Source organism: Lactuca serriola, chromosome 7, assembly GCF_051521515.1.
Source record: "Lactuca serriola cultivar US96UC23 chromosome 7, Lser_US96UC23_V15, whole genome shotgun sequence".
Classification (NCBI taxonomy): Eukaryota; Viridiplantae; Streptophyta; class Magnoliopsida; order Asterales; family Asteraceae; genus Lactuca; species Lactuca serriola.
The window spans coordinates 79,434,420-79,452,156 of NC_136414.1; positions in this window are offsets into that span (position 1 = coordinate 79,434,420).

Consider the following 17,737-nt stretch of genomic DNA (forward strand, 5'->3'; position numbering starts at 1 on the left):
TTGGCCTCTGCCCGACCTGACTCGGCGAGTCTGTCTGACTCGGCGAGTCCATGGGTCAGACAGAGGGAATATCAGGATTTCTTGCTGTTTTGCTGAAGGATTAATACCAAAAACGTATTTTTATGATAAAATCCGATTTTTATTATATTTGGATGATTATCCTTCATAAAACAAAAGATAATTTCAAATCTTTTGAATAATAGTTTCCTTATATGATAAATATGGATTATTTAAATATTTGGTAATTTATTTTGCAAGAAATTGAAATTAGGTCAAATATAGATAATGACAAAATTAATTGTTTAATTTTTATTATTTGTTATTTGATCATTGTGTTGTGAAAAAGTTTCAATTGTGCCCATGTAAGTTTTATGGTTTAAATTTGAACTTAAATGTTTTGTTTTGAAATTTAAATAGTTAAAACCCAAATGTTTTGAAATGTTTCAAAACTTGCCCTCAAGTTTTGGAATTTAAAAGTTAATTAAAAGTTTAATTTAGAAATGTTAAATTCTGAAACTCTAGTATTGTTTTGAAAAGTTCAAATCACACCCTTATGGTTATATTAATTAATTAAAGTGTATAATTAAAAGAGATTTAATAAACCCATAAAGTTTTGGTTTACAATTTAATTAAATTAAAAGTATAATTATTAAATTTGACCACCTAGTATTTTAAAAAGTTTAAAATACACCCTATACTATATATAACATTAAAAGTCTTAGATATATATATATATATATATATATATATATATATATATATATGTATGTATGTATGTATGTATGTATGTATGTATGAGTAAAATTCAGTCTTACCGTTAGTAGGCCTCATTCACGAAGCTAGTCTAAAGGTGTGTTTAAGGAAATTGCCTATAAAATGGCGATTGAATGGGTATCCACTCTTACCCACCGCAATCTTGACTAGTGGAGGGTCGTTAGCCGAACGGTTAGGATAGGACAGAAACCTTCCATTATAAGTATAATGAAGTACAAAAGTAACTAAATGCTTTTACAAATTCCCAATCTTAGTTACTTTAGGCAAAAGTGAATTGATGTCATTCCATGAAATTACACTTTGTACCGTTGCGAAGATCTTAGCGGAGCGTGTGTGGTTAACCGGCACACTAATTGGTTCTAAGCAAAGGTAGCAAAGGGTGACTCAATGTTTTTCATAGTGCGGTGGAGCGTGTGTGGTTAACCGGCACATCAAATAGGTGACTGTAACATGTGGGGGCATCGTGTAAGTTTGCATGGTTATTCACCCCCTGTTTTGTGATCCTCGGCATGGCAGTCACAAATCGAGGGGCATATCGAGATTTAAACATTCCATTGAAAAGTTCAAAGAATCTCAAAGGATCTAGTAGTTTTCAAAGCATTTAAAACTTAATCTTATTTTCATTTTTCATGGTGGAAAATTAGTGAATCGTCATTCAGTTACCTTCAAATGTTCTGCAATTTGGGTTACGGCATCACATTCCCAAGTTGTGGAATATTGTGTTGGGTCCTAGCCTTAGTATCTCTTTTGGGTGATTTATTAAGGACTCAATCAATCAACTAACTTGAATTTATTTTTCTCCCGTTTTGTAGATGTCAAAGTACGACAACTATAGTCTTCCCAAATCCCGTGGAACAAGCTTTCCACATGAAGATGATATTCCACGATTCGATCGAGGAACAAGAGATCATGCTTCACTTCCTCCACCTCCTCCAATTATTCTCCCTAACCCACAAGTTCAAAGGCTTGAAAAGTTCAAGCTCACTCAAACCCTTTTGGCAAGTACACATGAAGAAGGAAAGTCGGTGTGTGAACACATCCTAGAGATGAAGTCACACATTGATAGGTTAAGAATGTTGGGATCCGTTGTCTGTGAGGAGCTGGCTGTTGACTGGGCTCTTCAGTCGCTTCCTAACTCATATAGTGAGTTCGTAAGAGAGTACTGTATGATGAACCACGACGTGACCCTTATAGATCTCACCTACATGCTTATTGCTGCAGAATCATCAATGGTTTGGCGCACTGGAAAAGCAAAGTTGATTGGTGAATCTGCCTTCCAAACCTCTATGGATATAGGCAACAGAAACGAAAGGCATCCCATGATTGAAAAGCTTGATCATAAGAGAAAGGCAAAGTCTGAAGTAGTTCCACGTGCTGTTCCAAAAGAGTCAATTTGCTTTTGTTGCCAAGAGAAGGGGCATTGGAGACGAAGCTGCCCTATTTACCTAAGAGATCTAAGAGATGGGAGAGTCAAAATGTATGGCTCTGCTTTAGGTAAAATCCATTAACTAACTCTTTTTAAGTTCCTATTCTAGATTCTTAATACATTGTGATAAGACTACAATTGATGTTTTGTAGGATCGAAGAAAAGAAGGGAAACTTAAGGGAAGAAGTGAGCGAAATCTAATCGTGAAGAAATGGATTTTGATCACATTACTTGAAGATTAGATTCTTGAGCTACTACTTGGAGTTAGAATAAGATTACTAAGAAATATGTATTAGCATAGTTTTTTCAATGAATTGCATTGTAAGGACAAATTTTTCCGCAATAAAATGAATTTTGATTTTATATTATTTATTTATCCTTGCAATGGCGTGTATGAAAAATTGATGTTTGAATGTTTCTATTATTAGCAATAATGGATTTGATTCTTAATTATGTTATTTGTGGAAATGTCAATAATTTACCAAATAGGGGGAGTTTCTCATCGCCCAAGTTTCAACTGGACATAAACTTGGAATCATGCGATTTGGTTACATGATGAATGAGAAATGTCATATTTGGAAATTGGACTAATTCGTTGACAAAGTGTCAAGTGAAGGACTAGGAGATCGAGTACACAAAGTACTGTGTTGATCAAGTCCACCACAAGAGTAACAAAGATATTCATCATAATTTACTAAAGGTTTAGTAAATATGATTATACTTATAAGATTAAGTATAATTCTGAATTTATTGATAGAGTTTAAATCAATGGCAAAACGAATAAGAAGAATCAAGTAGGCAGAAAGATAAAAGTTTCTCTATTCTAAGAAGAAGGGAGAGTACCTTTTAATATGTTTTATGATAGGTCTTAATGATTAAGAACCATATCACAATTGATCCTCTAAGTGAGTCTTAGTACAATTGTATGTCTGAAAAGAGGAATCAAGAATTGAAGAAATGGTTAAATCAAAAGGCCAAGCATACTTCATTCCAAAAGAAGTCTTAAAGTTAAGATTATGACATTGAGTGACAAGTATTAGGAAGGTTTATAACATTCATCAAATCTGGAAAGTTGTGATGTCTTGGATAAGACAAAGACCAACTAGGACCAATTTTATGAAGTGTTTTGTTTTGATAAAAGCTACACTAACTCTTGAATATTTGTTTGTCAAGAAATGTTTATTGACAAGAGAACCTTATATGTCAAGGAGTCAGTGGGAGTCTTAATGGTCTCGAAAGTTTCAAGAACCAATCGAGAATAAACCTTATCGATCATCACTAGCACATGAGTTGAGGTTTACAACCTATCGTGTCGACACTATCTTGTTTCTGTGCCGTTTTAACTAAGTTAATTATGCATGTGAGTTCTATGAGTTCTCATTTGAACGCATAAAAGGCAAGCACCTTGATCAATGGAAAGTACATTGAAAAGAAAGGGTGAGCTGCTTAACTACTTTGAAGACATGGTGGGCATTCATGTTGCCATAAGGCAAGAAATCAAGATTGAGAAGGTTCGGTCCATATGAGTTTGGATTTGTTGCAAACTTTGGTTTTGACAAATTCACATGGATAGGAACACATACAACATTAAAATCTAAGTGTCATAAGATTCTCTCCTTCATGAAAATGACTGTGAGGAAATGCTTTCAGTAAGAGAGATTTTAAGAAGATAGTGATTGTGAAAATTGTATTCTCAAATCCGATTATGGTTACGGTATCCCTTTCCATGATTCGAATTGTGAGATTTAACAATTAGTCTGAATTGTTTAGACACACATATGAACTACCTAAGGCAAAGGTGTATAATTTTGGGAAGCTTAGATAAAGGATTATCAAAGCATTAGAAATATGAACTTAAGAAATTCAATAGGAATTGTTTTCTGGAAGTTAAGCTGTTTCTGAATACATGTCAAAGCTAGTGGAAGCATAAGAGTTATGCTTATGTGATAATAATCATCATAGTGGGAGCATAAATCTTGTGCTTCTATGATTATTATGGCAGGTATTGCAAGTTAGCAATATTAATTATACAAAACAAGAGTTATACTTTGCAAAGTCGTAAGGGTTGAAAAGTTGTTTTGCTATAATTAAGGGAGAAAATATTATGCTTCATTTCAAATCTAAAGGCTTAGGTTGTGGAATGTTAATAAATTTAGTCAAGGATACATAGTGTGTTCTCAAATTTCGATTATGATTATGGCATCCCTCTTCATAGTTCGAATTGTGAGAACGTGACACATACAATATTATGGCAAAAGATTGATAAAGTATCGTATCTTTATGTAAGACATTATGCATCGTGTCCCATACACTTCGGGTATAGGATTGATTGCAAATGCTATAATATTTGACCATTCAAAATAATTTTCCAAATTTCTTGCGCATTTAGAGGGAGAAAGGACAAGAATCGGTTTTGACTATGATAATTAAACAACTATCAAAGGACGATGCAAAGCTCGCTGAGGATTGGTCGCTTGTGAGTAGTTGGAAGTATGATATTGGATGGACCATATCGACATTATTATGAATAGATAAGATTCTATTAAGAATGAGTTGTCATATGGAAAATATGGAAATGTTTCCATATTGGGAGTTGATATTGAGAGTCTATGTCTAGATTAGAAAATTTTATGCAAAAGCATGTTCAAAGGAATGTACCTTGAGTGAGAGACATCACGTCTATGGAGTTGTATTGTAACAATCTCAAATGGAGAACTTTGTAATTTCATTGGCAATTGTCATTGTGATTTTTGTGCTATGACATTATGAAAGGATCATTGCATAAAATGTTAGAATCTAGCATCTTCTATAAGTAGCAAGAATTTGATATTCTTACACATGTGATAGGGATTGGGAGTTGTGAAATGAGTGTGATTGGAAATATATTCATTTGACCTATTTCACAAAGTAAGGACCATAGGTAAACATTGTGTGCATGCTAAGAGCATGGGACAAGCATAGTTATAATTCAAGTAAGAAGTTGATTACCCGAAACAACAAATAATGAGTAATCGATATGGTGATAAATAAAAGGTGTTTTATTTATACTCAAAGGTTTGAGGTCATATGGGATTAGTATTATTCTTGTGTTTCACTTTGCATGTTTTGACTTCCTGAATAATTTAATTGGTTCACTGTCGTTCGTATGTTGGAAGTAGGTACGAATGAAGACTGTCATGAATTGGTGTGTGGATTGTCTATGTGTATTAGACATAAGCAAATGTTTGTTGCAACGTTCATGAGTGCTTATGAATACGATTTGAGCATTGGATTAAACCCACGCTCACTTGGATCACTTCATGGATTTTATCACGAGTGATTGGTGAGACGATAACATCTTATATTCTTGAAACTGAGATGTGTGAGTTGTATCTTGCGAATCGGTTGCACATTCATAATATGTAAACGCACTAGTAACTTGGTGTTATAAAACATATTATTGTGTGTGATTCAGTAAGTGAGTGCAAGCAAGCATTGAATCAATGTTTATCCGTTCCTTTTATCCAATGTAGGATAAAAGTGATATCTTTGGGCCGCTCGATGATATAGTGATGGAACCTAAGTGCTTTGCCAAGCCGAGACTAATTTGATGTGATCAATTGTAGTCATATTGTCAGTCGTCATAAATCGGAAGTCGGGAAAAAGTATAGAGAGCATGATTATGTTCATGTCTCATATCTATACGATATCTAGAATGGAGGAATATATGATCCATTATCTAAAGGACACGCGTATCTGATAAGATCAGAGTTGATGGCGGCTTTGGAAAGCTACGATTGCAGATCAGGATCTGAAGTCATACGCAGAATAGTTATTAGACTTATCCAAGTTGGAGACTGTTGGATTAGTGTCTAAATCCATAACTATTTTGGTATATACTTGACCCGATGGTGCATGGTCCTTTTGGGTTGCCTTCACCAAAGCAACTTGATAGGATGAATTATAGAGAGAAATGATTAATTATGATTTATTAATATATTATGAGAATAATATATTAAAGGAGAAATCATATTGTTTAATTAATATTAGTCAAGAATTAATTGATTTTGTGGCTAAAAGATATTAATTAAACTTAAGGGACTGGAACTGTAATTATAAGATAATTGCAATTAGGCTATGGATTACTTAATAATATATAGGTTGGACGAATTCTATGGGGAAGCCCATTAGAAATCGTCCAAGGGATATACTAAAGGAATCCATGGGCTGATTAGGGCTTAAGTAGTCAGATTAGGGTTTCCTAGTTCAAAACCCTAATAGCCTACATGTATATATAGTACCCTGAAGCCCCAAAAACGTGGCTAAGAGTTCCTCTAGGGTTTCTAGACGTTTTTGGGCAGCCTCCCCTCTCCTTGTTCTTCATCCTCTTGCTATTGGTGTTTGTGAGCCATTAGAGGAGTGACAATTGTGACTCTATGCTTTCTAAAGTCATTGTAAGGAGGAATTGAGATTGTTATTGCTAGATAACAATCAAAGGTAATTCTCTAAACCCTAATTTCAGTTTATAATATGTTAGATCTAAGATTGTAAATCTTGGTTACATTGCATGTACAATAGAGAAACCTAGATCCAAGCATTAGGGTTTGCATGAGCACATAGGATGTTCTTATGGCTAAAACCCATCAGATGTATGTATGTGTTTAGTATCATCTAGATTTGTATAAATATACCAATGGATGTATGTTTTTAGTATCACCTTTCCTTTGATGTTTCGGTTTTGAAGAAAAAATGAAGAGATTTTTGGTCCTAGCAAGCTTTCTTGAGTGGATCTCGAACTTAAGAGGTTTCTAGGAGTATGATCACAAAAATTTGTTTAGAAGGAGTGATCTTAACATGAGAATGAAGTTATACAACTTGGATATGTAAGGACTTACCAAGGAAATGATGATTTTTGGTGGTGAAAACCTTCTTGAAGATGCTCAAAATCTTGAAAATTTGAGCAGAAAGGAAGGAGAATGTTCTTGGGAGTTATTAGAGAGTGTTTGATTTTTTCTTGTGTGTGTGTGTGGTTTGCCTCTCGGTCGAGGTTAATAAAGAGAGAGGAGAGGGGATGTTTCCTAGATATTTGGTGAGTATTAGTCTTCTAGGAAGATGGTGGGTTTGTGCATGGATACCCCCATGCACTAATGAGGTAGCATGTGCATAATTTATCTTGTTCCCACCCCCCCCCCCCTTTTTAATGATGTTGGGCCGAGAGCTTGGTCCAAGAAAATAGGAATAAGATAGTTTGAGCCCATTAAACTTTAGTTAGGATTTTTGGGGACCGAATCATAAATTTCTCGGCCCATTGGGCCCTTGGAAGTACTTACGGCCCAATATAAGATAAGGGATGGGTTTCTGGTCCATTAAGGTTAATTGGAGTTGTTATGGCCCAATAAGGCCCATCAAAGGTAAACAATGTTATTTTAGGCCCATTATGGCCCAAAATGTGGAGTTTCATGAAGGTGGGTCTAGTTAGAGCCCATTTAAGGGTCCTAAGCCTAAAATAGTCAAATTGGAAGCTTATTGGTCCATTAGGCCCAATAAGGAAATCCTAGTCCATAATTGACTTAAATCGGAATTCTTAGGGTTTTCAGCCCTTTGTTGAACACATGAGATATATTTGAATGAGCATAGAGTATCATATTATCTTAGGGAACAAGTTATTACACTAGGTGTATGATTACATGAGAGTAGAATTCCCTAGCAAAATGCTAGTTGTGACAGGTGAACTCGTCGAGTACATGAACAGACTCGACGAGTCAACTCAGTAACAGAGCAACTCGCCGAGTTCAGTTCATGCACTCGATGAGTAGAAGCCTCTCTTTGCAGAATTTCGAGTTTCTTGGCCTGGTTTGGATTAGGAACACTACTACAAACCGTTTTGGATCATTAAAAATGTTTTTTTATGATATGGTAGTTCTTGTACTCATCCAACCACAAGATAATTATCAAAGTTTTAAAATAATTGTTCTTTTATATGATAATTATCGAAGTTTCGCGATAGAACCGACACGACACATCGCGACGTAAATAGCGAATTTACGATAAAGCGATACTTATCCTTAATGAACTAAATGAAATTCGTAGAATACATTAAACCGATAGCGTGCACAAAAAGAACATCCACATCTGACTTCGTATGAGGAAGTTACTATTTTTCTAAAGTTTCAGCTTAGCAGTGTTCAGCCCGAAGTTCAAATATAATATTGAGTGGTTTCTAGCCGAAACAATCTAAACGGGAATCGATGATCTCGTTATTAGTAGTGCAACGATAAAAAGACAGATGAAAACGGACGTCGGATGAAGAAGTTATGAATTTATAACAGAATTTTCCTATCCCGACCTACTAAAAATAATATAATAAAATTAAAATCAAAATTAGACGACGAAGTCTAAACGAAAGTTGTAGATCATAGTCTCACCTACGTGTGGATATAAAGAACGTCAAAAACAGAGCTCATATGAGGAAGATACGAATTTCTGAAGTTTTAATTAATTAAAATTTATAAATAAAAAGATAAATTCGGATTGGAACATGTCGCCTTCGCATTACGCCCCGCGTCCGAGCCGAGTACGCCCAACGTACTTCAGTCTTGTGTGGTCCGACTGTTGGTCACGTAGCCCCACTGAAATGAAGCCACCTTCCGTTCCTATCCGAGTTACGTCCCGCGTAACAGACAGCTACGCCCAACGTAGACCGAGGATCAGGCCCTATATAAAGGGTGCGAGGGCAGTTGTGGTCGTTGCTCAAATTTTCTATCTTTCACCCGTAAACTTCTTTCTTCTTGGCAAGTTTTACCCCCGACGACCCGGTATCAATCCTAACACCTAAAGCAAGTTCTAAAGCCTTGGAGATCTCGAGAAATATAGTTTTTGAGCTGAAACTCAGCCAACGTGAAGCCCAGTTTTGGAGAAAACGTCCTGGTTTCACCGCAGAAGATTATTTTAAGAGACTAGGCGATGTCCGGTCATCATCTTATCAAGTGAGTGTGTAGTCACTTTCTTCTAACACATAAATATTAAGTATTTGCTATGAAATACGTGCTATGTGTATAATATATTGTTGTTTATTCGAGATGATTGTGGCATGGATGAATTATAAGTTTTAATGAGTTAAACTGTATGTGTATTTTGTATCTACAAATATGTTGGGTAGAACATGGGTAGATGAGGTTTTTGGTAGGTGATAAAAGATGGGTTGGACCATGAGATAAAGGGATAAAGAGATAAACTTGTTTTAGATATGGGTGTATCGATCGGATCAGGAAGTTAGTTTTAGATCCGAGAGTATGGATCAGATCAGGAGGTTAGTTTTAAATCCGAGAGTATGGATCAGATCAAGTGGTTAGTTTTAGATCTGGGAATATGGATTAGGTAAGGAGGTAAATTTTAGATCCGGGAGTACGGATTATGTATTTTTGAGCTATGTGTTCATCCGATAAGTATCATGTACATAATTCTTCTCTTGACACTATTACGTGTTGGGGTACAGGAGCATAATGGAATACTTTATTAGTATTTTCCCTATACTTTTTATTTTGAAGAGCTTTGGAGTCTTCATTTCTTTTATGAAGTTATCGAACGAGATTCATGTGTCAGCGTTTCCTTTCGCGAAGTACTTAAGGGAACTTTGTATACTGCCTAATAAAGTGTATCGGTAATAGACCACTACTAGGTATGTATGGTGTTATATTGCCGGATAGGGTGCATCTGGGGGTTAAATACCTCATGATATTCATACTAATGCTAGGCAAAGTTCGATGCTGGATAGGGAGAGTCTGGGGGTAAAACACCTCACGATATTCAGACCACGCCTAAGCATTGTTATCTAGATAACTACCCCTGACTTAATCGTCTTGTGGTTCTTTCTTTTACGAACGAAGGTTCATGGTGAAACTTATTCCATTCCTCTGATTTGATGTCTTTATTGATCCTCGTTTGCTTCAAGGGAATTTCCAAAGCAGCCTCGTCAGTTTTTTGTTCATATCGATTCCTTAGGCTAGATCTCGTAAGATCATTGTATAGGTTCGGTATGTGGGGATCGACCGGATGGGATAGATTGTTTTAGAAATATGATCTATAAGTGTTAATAATATTAGTGGTTTTCCAGGATTGAGGTATACATTATTATCATATTATTTGAACTAAGTGTTCACTAGATATTTGAACTTAGTGTTCAGTAGGTATATTTGAACTAAGTGTTCACTAGATGTTTAGAACTATGTGTTCATCAGGGATATTTAAACTAAGTGTTCATTAGGTGTTTTTGAACTAGGTGTTCATTAATTATTGTAAACTGCGTGTTCACCAGAGGTAATCTAAGAACCTTGGCAGCACTAAACTTTGTGCCAATTCCTTAGGGCAATCCTTAGGAATGAATGGGAGAATGGTAATCGGTTCTTAGGGTAAATCTTTAAGAAATAAATGAAGATAATTGGGGTGGGTAAGTGGATTGGTTGTTTCATAACTGAATATAATAATTATATTAATATGGGTTGAAAACCCTATATGCTGACCAGGCTCCCAAGCCTGACCCTCTCAGTTTTCTTTGTATTACAGGTTATGGCACAAGAGCATAAGTTGGCTAACATAACGAGAGATTTTGGATTATACGCCAGTAGTTATGAATAACTGTTGGAAGGTCTACTTTGTTCTGTTTATGCTTTTGGTATGTATTGAACATGACATCTTGAGATTTTGTTATATAATGAAACTACATTTCTTTAAAAAAATGCTTTGATAAATTCTTATCATATTTTTTTTCGGGAACAAATTCCACAACTGTTTTCTTTAAAAGATTACTCTGATTTTAAAAACAGAGCATAAACAAATCGGTGTTTTCTGGCCGTGAAATTGGGGATGTCATAGTTGGTATCAGAGCATTATTTTAAGCGAACTTGGAATTTGTAGGAAATTTCTAGAATTAAACTTATAATGTTAAGCAATGATCGTGAGGAGTGCGTCTAAAATATTTTAAGTAGTACACCTAAATTGACACAAGCACTAGTTTATTTTAGGGATGATGCCTAAAATGCTTTTATGTGCTAAATATTTTGTGTGATAGTTGTATTGATGCTATTATTTCTTCGGATCTATGGTATGTTGTCGACCGGATCTGGAAACCTTATGTGTGTAGGATTGTAAGCGTATAACTACAATATTAGAACTAGCATGTAAACGTTTCGGAGGGATAAGGAGATTTATACATTTATTGTAAATGAAGCTTTCATATCTTAAATTCTCGCCCAATGCACCGAATGTCTGCTTGGATGTACAAGAGGTCATGGTGAAGACTCGTAGAGAATTAAGTAAATGGAGGAAATGAAAAAAGGATTATGATAGTGAGTGACACCTATCGGAAGATATCGTAAGAGTGGTATCTTGCCTTTAGAATATGTCTTATGAAATAACAGTACGTTTAGAGGAGTACGGTACGTCTGAAGTACACCTTTGATGGGCAGGATGATGGAACAATTCGTGTAATTCTTGAGGTTGTCTCATCACCTGGTGTTTCCATCACCAATCGAGTTGAAGTAGAATTGATGATTGAAGATACACAATGAAGAAGTCCTAGTAGAGTCTAGGGGAAATTGTTTATGATTATTTTGATACATTCATATGTGTTAAATTGTTTTGTTATTTTAGGACTTGGGGACTGCGAGACAATACTTGGGATGAGTATGAGTAGGTGTGAAATGTAGTAGTTGCATATACTACTGGAATCACAGGACTCACACTTGGATCAAGGAAAGTCACGAGGTTACCAAGGAGCTAGTAATTGATTCCATTTTATTCGGATATGTCATTACCCTTGTTTCGGTAATGACTAGTAAGATGGTTGTTATTCCGACACTAGTGGTCATGTCCAATTTGAGTTCGACTACGATGAGTTTGTTACATGGTCTAGAGGACCAAGTTCGATGTAACATCTGGCTTAAGTCAGAAGGTTGAAATTAATGCGATTGTTAGTATCGCGCTCGTTGTTAAAAGAAGTTTGTAGGTAGAAATGCTACATGCTGAAATGTGATTATATCACATTAGAATATGAAGGAAGGCATATTCCATTTTGGAATTTAACTCTAAAAGACCGAGTCTAAGCATCGCATCATGCGATGAGAGGTCAATAGAGCACGACCCATCAGTCTGTTGCAATAGATAAAGGAAAGTATTTATCCTACGAAGAAGAAGGAGTCCACGATAAGGACTTCTTTCATAACTCGAAGGTTATGATTGAAAGTACAACATAGTATGAAAAGCAGATGCCAGATTGAGCATCGTCTGCAGTCAAGAAGCCCTAGAGTTAAATACTCTTTCGAGGAAACATAGAAGTTACGATTAGTACTTAGGATGAAGAGATAACGTTTGGAATCATTATCCAAGACCTATTTCGTGGATGATTCCAGGACGTAATCATCCTAATGGGAAGATAATTGTAACGTCCGTAGATCAGAGCTAGTCAATTTAGAGACATTAAGCGTCAAAAATGACTTTTTGATAGAAGATTAGTTAGAATGAATAATATTCACTAAGTTGTAGTATATGTTACAAGGATTACATACATATTTAGAACGTTGAAATTCGAGTTATAAAGAAGAAGTTATGACTTGTCGAAGTTTCCCGATAGAACCGACACGACACAGCGCGATGTAAATAGCGAATTTACGATAAAGCGATATTTAGACTTAATGAACTAAATGAAAGTCATAGAATACGTTAAACCGAGAGCGTACACAAAAAGGACATCCAAATCTGACTTCGTATAAGGAAGTTATGATTTTTCTAAAGTTTCTGCTTAGTAGTGTGCAGCCCCGAAGTTCGAATATATGATCGAGTGGTTTCTAGCCGAAACAATCTAAACGGGAATATAAGATCTTGTTATTAGTAGTGCAACGATAAAAAGACAGACGAAAACGGACGTCGGATGAAGAAGTTATGAATTTATAACAGAATTTTCCTGTCCCGGCCTACTAAAAATAATATAATAAAAATAAAGTCAAAATTAGACGACAAAGTCTAAACGAAAGTTGTAGAACATAGTCTCACATACGCGTGGATATAAAGAACGTCGAAAACGGAGCTCGTATGAGGAAGATACGAATGTATGAAGTTTTAATTAATTAAAATTTATAAATAAAAAGATAAATTCAGATTGGAACATGTCGCCTTCGGATTACGCCCCGCGTTCGAACCGAGTACGCCCAACGTACTTTAGTCTTGTGTGGTCTGAGAGTTGGCCACATAGCCCCACCAAAACGAAGCCACATGCCGTTCCTATCCGAGTTACGCCCCGCATAACAGAGGGCTACAGCCAGCGTAGTCCGATGATCAGACCCCGTATAAAGGGTGCGAGGGCAGCCGAGGTTGTTGCTAAAATTTTCTTTCACCCCTAAACTTCTTTCTTCTTGGCAGGTTTTACCCCCAACGCCCTGGTGTCAATCCTAACACCCGAAGCAATTCTTGAAGCCCCGAAGATCCCGAGAAATACAGTTTTCGAGCCGAAACTCTGCAAGCGTGAAGCCCGGTTTTGGAGAAAACGTCCCGGTTTCACTGCAGAAGATTATTTTAAGAGACAAGGCGCTGTCCGATCATCATCTTATCAAGTGAGTGTGTAGTCACTTTCTTCTAACACATAAATATTACGTATTTGCTATGAAATATGTGCTATGTGTATAATATATTGTTGCTTATTTGATTAAAATTTATTTGAGCTATGTGTTCATCCGATAAGTATCATGTACATAGTTCTTCTTTTTGACACTATTTCGTGTTGGGGTACAGGATCATACTAGTGTACTTTACTAGTATTTTCCCTATACTTTTTATTTTGAAGAGCTTTGGAGTGTTCGTTTCTTTTATGAAGTTATCGAACGAGCTTCAACTGTCAGCATTTCCTTTCGCAAACTACTTAAGGGAACTTCGTCGACTGCCTAATAAAGTGTATCGATAATAGACCACTACTAGGTATGTCTGGTGTTATATTGTCGGATAGGGCGTGTCTGGGGGTGAAATACCTCATGATATTTAGACCACTGCAAGGCAAGTTCAATGTTGGATAGGGAGAGTCTTGGGTTAAACACTTCACGATATTCGGACCACGCCTAAGCATTGTTATCTAGATAACTACCCCTGACTTAATTGTCTTATGGTTCTTTCTTTTACGAACGATGGTTCGTGGTGAAACTTATTCCATTCCCCTGATTTGATGTCTTTATTGATCCTCGTTTGCTGCCAGGGAATTAACGAAGCAGCCTCGTCAGTTTGTTGTTCATATCGATTCCTTAGGCTAGATCTCGTAAGATCATTATATAAGGTAAGTATGTGGGGATCGACGGGATGGGATAGATTGTTTTAGAAATATGATCTATAAGTGTTAATAATATTAGTGGTTTTTCAGGATCGAGGTATACATTATTATCACATTATTTGAACTAAGTGTTCACTAGATATTTGAACTTGGTGTTCACCAGGTATAGTTGAACTAAGCGTTCAGTAGATGTTTAGAACTATGTGTTCACCAGGGATCTTTGAACTAAGTGTTCATTAGGTGTTTTTGAACTAGGTGTTCATAAATTATTGTAAACTGTGTGTTCACCAGAGGTAATCTGAGAACCTTGGCAACACTAAACTTTGTGCCAATTCCTTAGGGCAATCCTTAGGAATGAATGGGAGAAGGGTAATCGATTCTTAGGGTAAATCTTTAAGAAATAAATGAAGATAATTGGGGTGGGTAAGTGGATTGGTTGTTTCATAACTGAATATAATAATTATATTATTGTGGGTTGAAAACCCTATATGCTCACTAGGCTCCCAAGCCTGACCCTTTCAGTTTTCTTTGTATTACAGGTTATGGGACGAGAGAATAAGTTGGCCGACATAACGAGAGATTTTGGATTGTAGGCTAGTAGTTATGAATAACTGTTCGAAGGTCTACCTTGTTCTGTTTATGCTTTTGGTTTGTATTGAACGTGACATCCCGAGATTTTGTTATATAATGAAAAGACATTTCTTTAAGGAAATGCTTTGATAAATTCTTATCATATTTTTGTTTTGGGAACAAATTCCGCAATAGTTTTCTTTAAAAATTACTCTGATTTTAAAAACAAAGTATAAACAAATCAGTTTTTTCTGGCCATGAAATTGGGGATGTCACATGTGATAATTTAGTTGTTAGAAAAAATGATCTAAATGATGTTTAACGACCTCCATAATTTGTCTCAAGTTATGGAAAATGAAAGGTCTCTTCATTAAAATCTAATTAAACTCATAGGTTATGAATGTGAAGAGTTTTGACATGTTTCAAAACTTCCCCTTAAGTTTTGGAATTTGTAAAGTCTCATTAAATGAAACTTTAATTCCAAACCCTAGAGTTTTAAAACTTAAAATTCATCCCTTATACTTTATAATATTATAAGTTTAATATATACATCTCTCTCTCTCTCTCTCTCTCTCTCTCTCTATATATATATATATATATATATATATATATATATATATGTATGTATAAGAACAGGTCAGTCTTACCGTTAGTAGGCCTCATTCACGAAGTCGATCTATAAGGGGATATAAGTTTACTGCCTATAAAATGGTGGTTTAATGGGTGTCCGCTCTCACCCACCGCTTCCTTGACCGGTGGAGGGTCATTAGCCGAACAGGTAGGATAGGACATTAATTCTCCCTCATTAAAAGTATAATGATAAATATAAAGTAACTAAACTTTTATTAAATTCCCAATTCTTGTTACTTTAGGAAAAATGTGAAAATGGTGCTAATCCATGAAATTACACTTTGCACCTTTTTTAAGTCATTAGTGGAGCGTGTGTGGTTAACCGACACACTAATCAGGACTTACAATGTGTGGCAAAGGGTAACCCTGTGTTAATCATAGATCAATGGAGTGTGTGTGGTTAACCGGCACATTGATTAGGTGATCTGTAACATTAGGTGTACCAAGCTAATTTGTATGGCTATTCACACCTTGTTTGTGATCCTCAGCATCCCTGTCACAAACTTGAAGGGCACACCGAGATTTAAACATGCCATTGAAAAGTTTAATGAATCTTAAATATCTAGGAATTTCAAACCAATTAAAACTTAAAAATCTATTTCGTTTTTCATGGTGGAAATTGGTAAATCGTAATTTACCTACCTTCAAATATTTTACAATTGGATTACGACATCCCTCTTCGCAATTGTAGAATATTGTGTTGGGTCCTAACCTTAATATTTCATATTGGGTGTAATATTAAGGACTATAATCTAATTTAAACTTTGTTCTTCTTCCTTTCAGATGTCTATCCTAAATAATGCTTCCACACCAATTCCTTCAGGCACTTTCTCCCTCATGAACCTATGTGGGAGGGTCATTTGCGATGGCTCCAATTTCAATGTCTGGATTCAAGACATCAGAATGGTTATTCGCTATGAGGACAAAGAATATGTCCTTGATAAAAGAGCTAAAGGAGATTGATGTAACCACGGCTACTCCTGAACAAATCGTTGAACACACTACTCATGAGAGGGATACGACAAAGGTGTCGTGTCTTATGATTGCAACCATTACTGCAGAGCTACAGAAGTCTTATGAGGACTTTTATCCCTATGAAATGTATCATGATTTGATGGAAAAATACCATCATAGTGCAGGAGAGGTATGAGATCATTGCCTCCATGATCACAACCAAAATGAAGGATGGTGAACCCATCACGACCCACTTGCAAAAGATGCAAAGATTCATGGAGCGCTTGCTTAAATTGAATGTCAATTTTGATGAAAAGTTGGCCATAGATATTATTCTACACTCTTTACCTCCTTGTTATGATCAGTTTCATATTACTTATCATATGAACAAGGAGGAGGTCACTCTTAGCAAGCTTCAAGGCCTTTTAAGGACTGCTGAAAGCAACCTGAAAAGCAAATCGGTTCTGTCTACTCCTTCTACTACTTCTGCCTCTGTTCTAGCAATCGGGCATGGAAAGGGAAGTAATAGGAAGGCTCCCTCTAGGATCCGCATGGGAAAGTCTCTTGATGGATCCTCTTCTAGTGGGACCAAAGCTGGTTCTGCTAATTCCTCTAATCTGAAGGATGCAGAGTGCTTCCATTGCCACGAAAAAGGGCACTAGAAACGAAGTTGCCCCAATTACTTGCAGGACATAAAGGGTGGGAAGATCAAACCCTCCTTTATAGGTATTTATACTATTCAATCTAAAAACTCATCACATGCTAATTCTTGGGTCCTTGATACAGGTTGTGGATTTCAGATTTGTTCTGATTTGCAGGAACTAAAAAGAAGTAGGGATGTGGAGCACGGGAAGATAAACTTAATCATGGGAAATAGGAAAATGTCACCTGTGGCCAAGATTGGAGTTTATTATTTAATGCTTAGTAATGGTTTAGATTTAGATTTAAATAATTGTTGTTACTCGGTCGATATGGCGAGAAATATTATTTCCTTTCACAGTTTGTACAAACAAGGTTTTACCTTTTCTTTTAATAATGAATTGGTGGTATTAATGCTTATTACAATGGTGTATTTTATTTGGAAGCATTACCTTGCA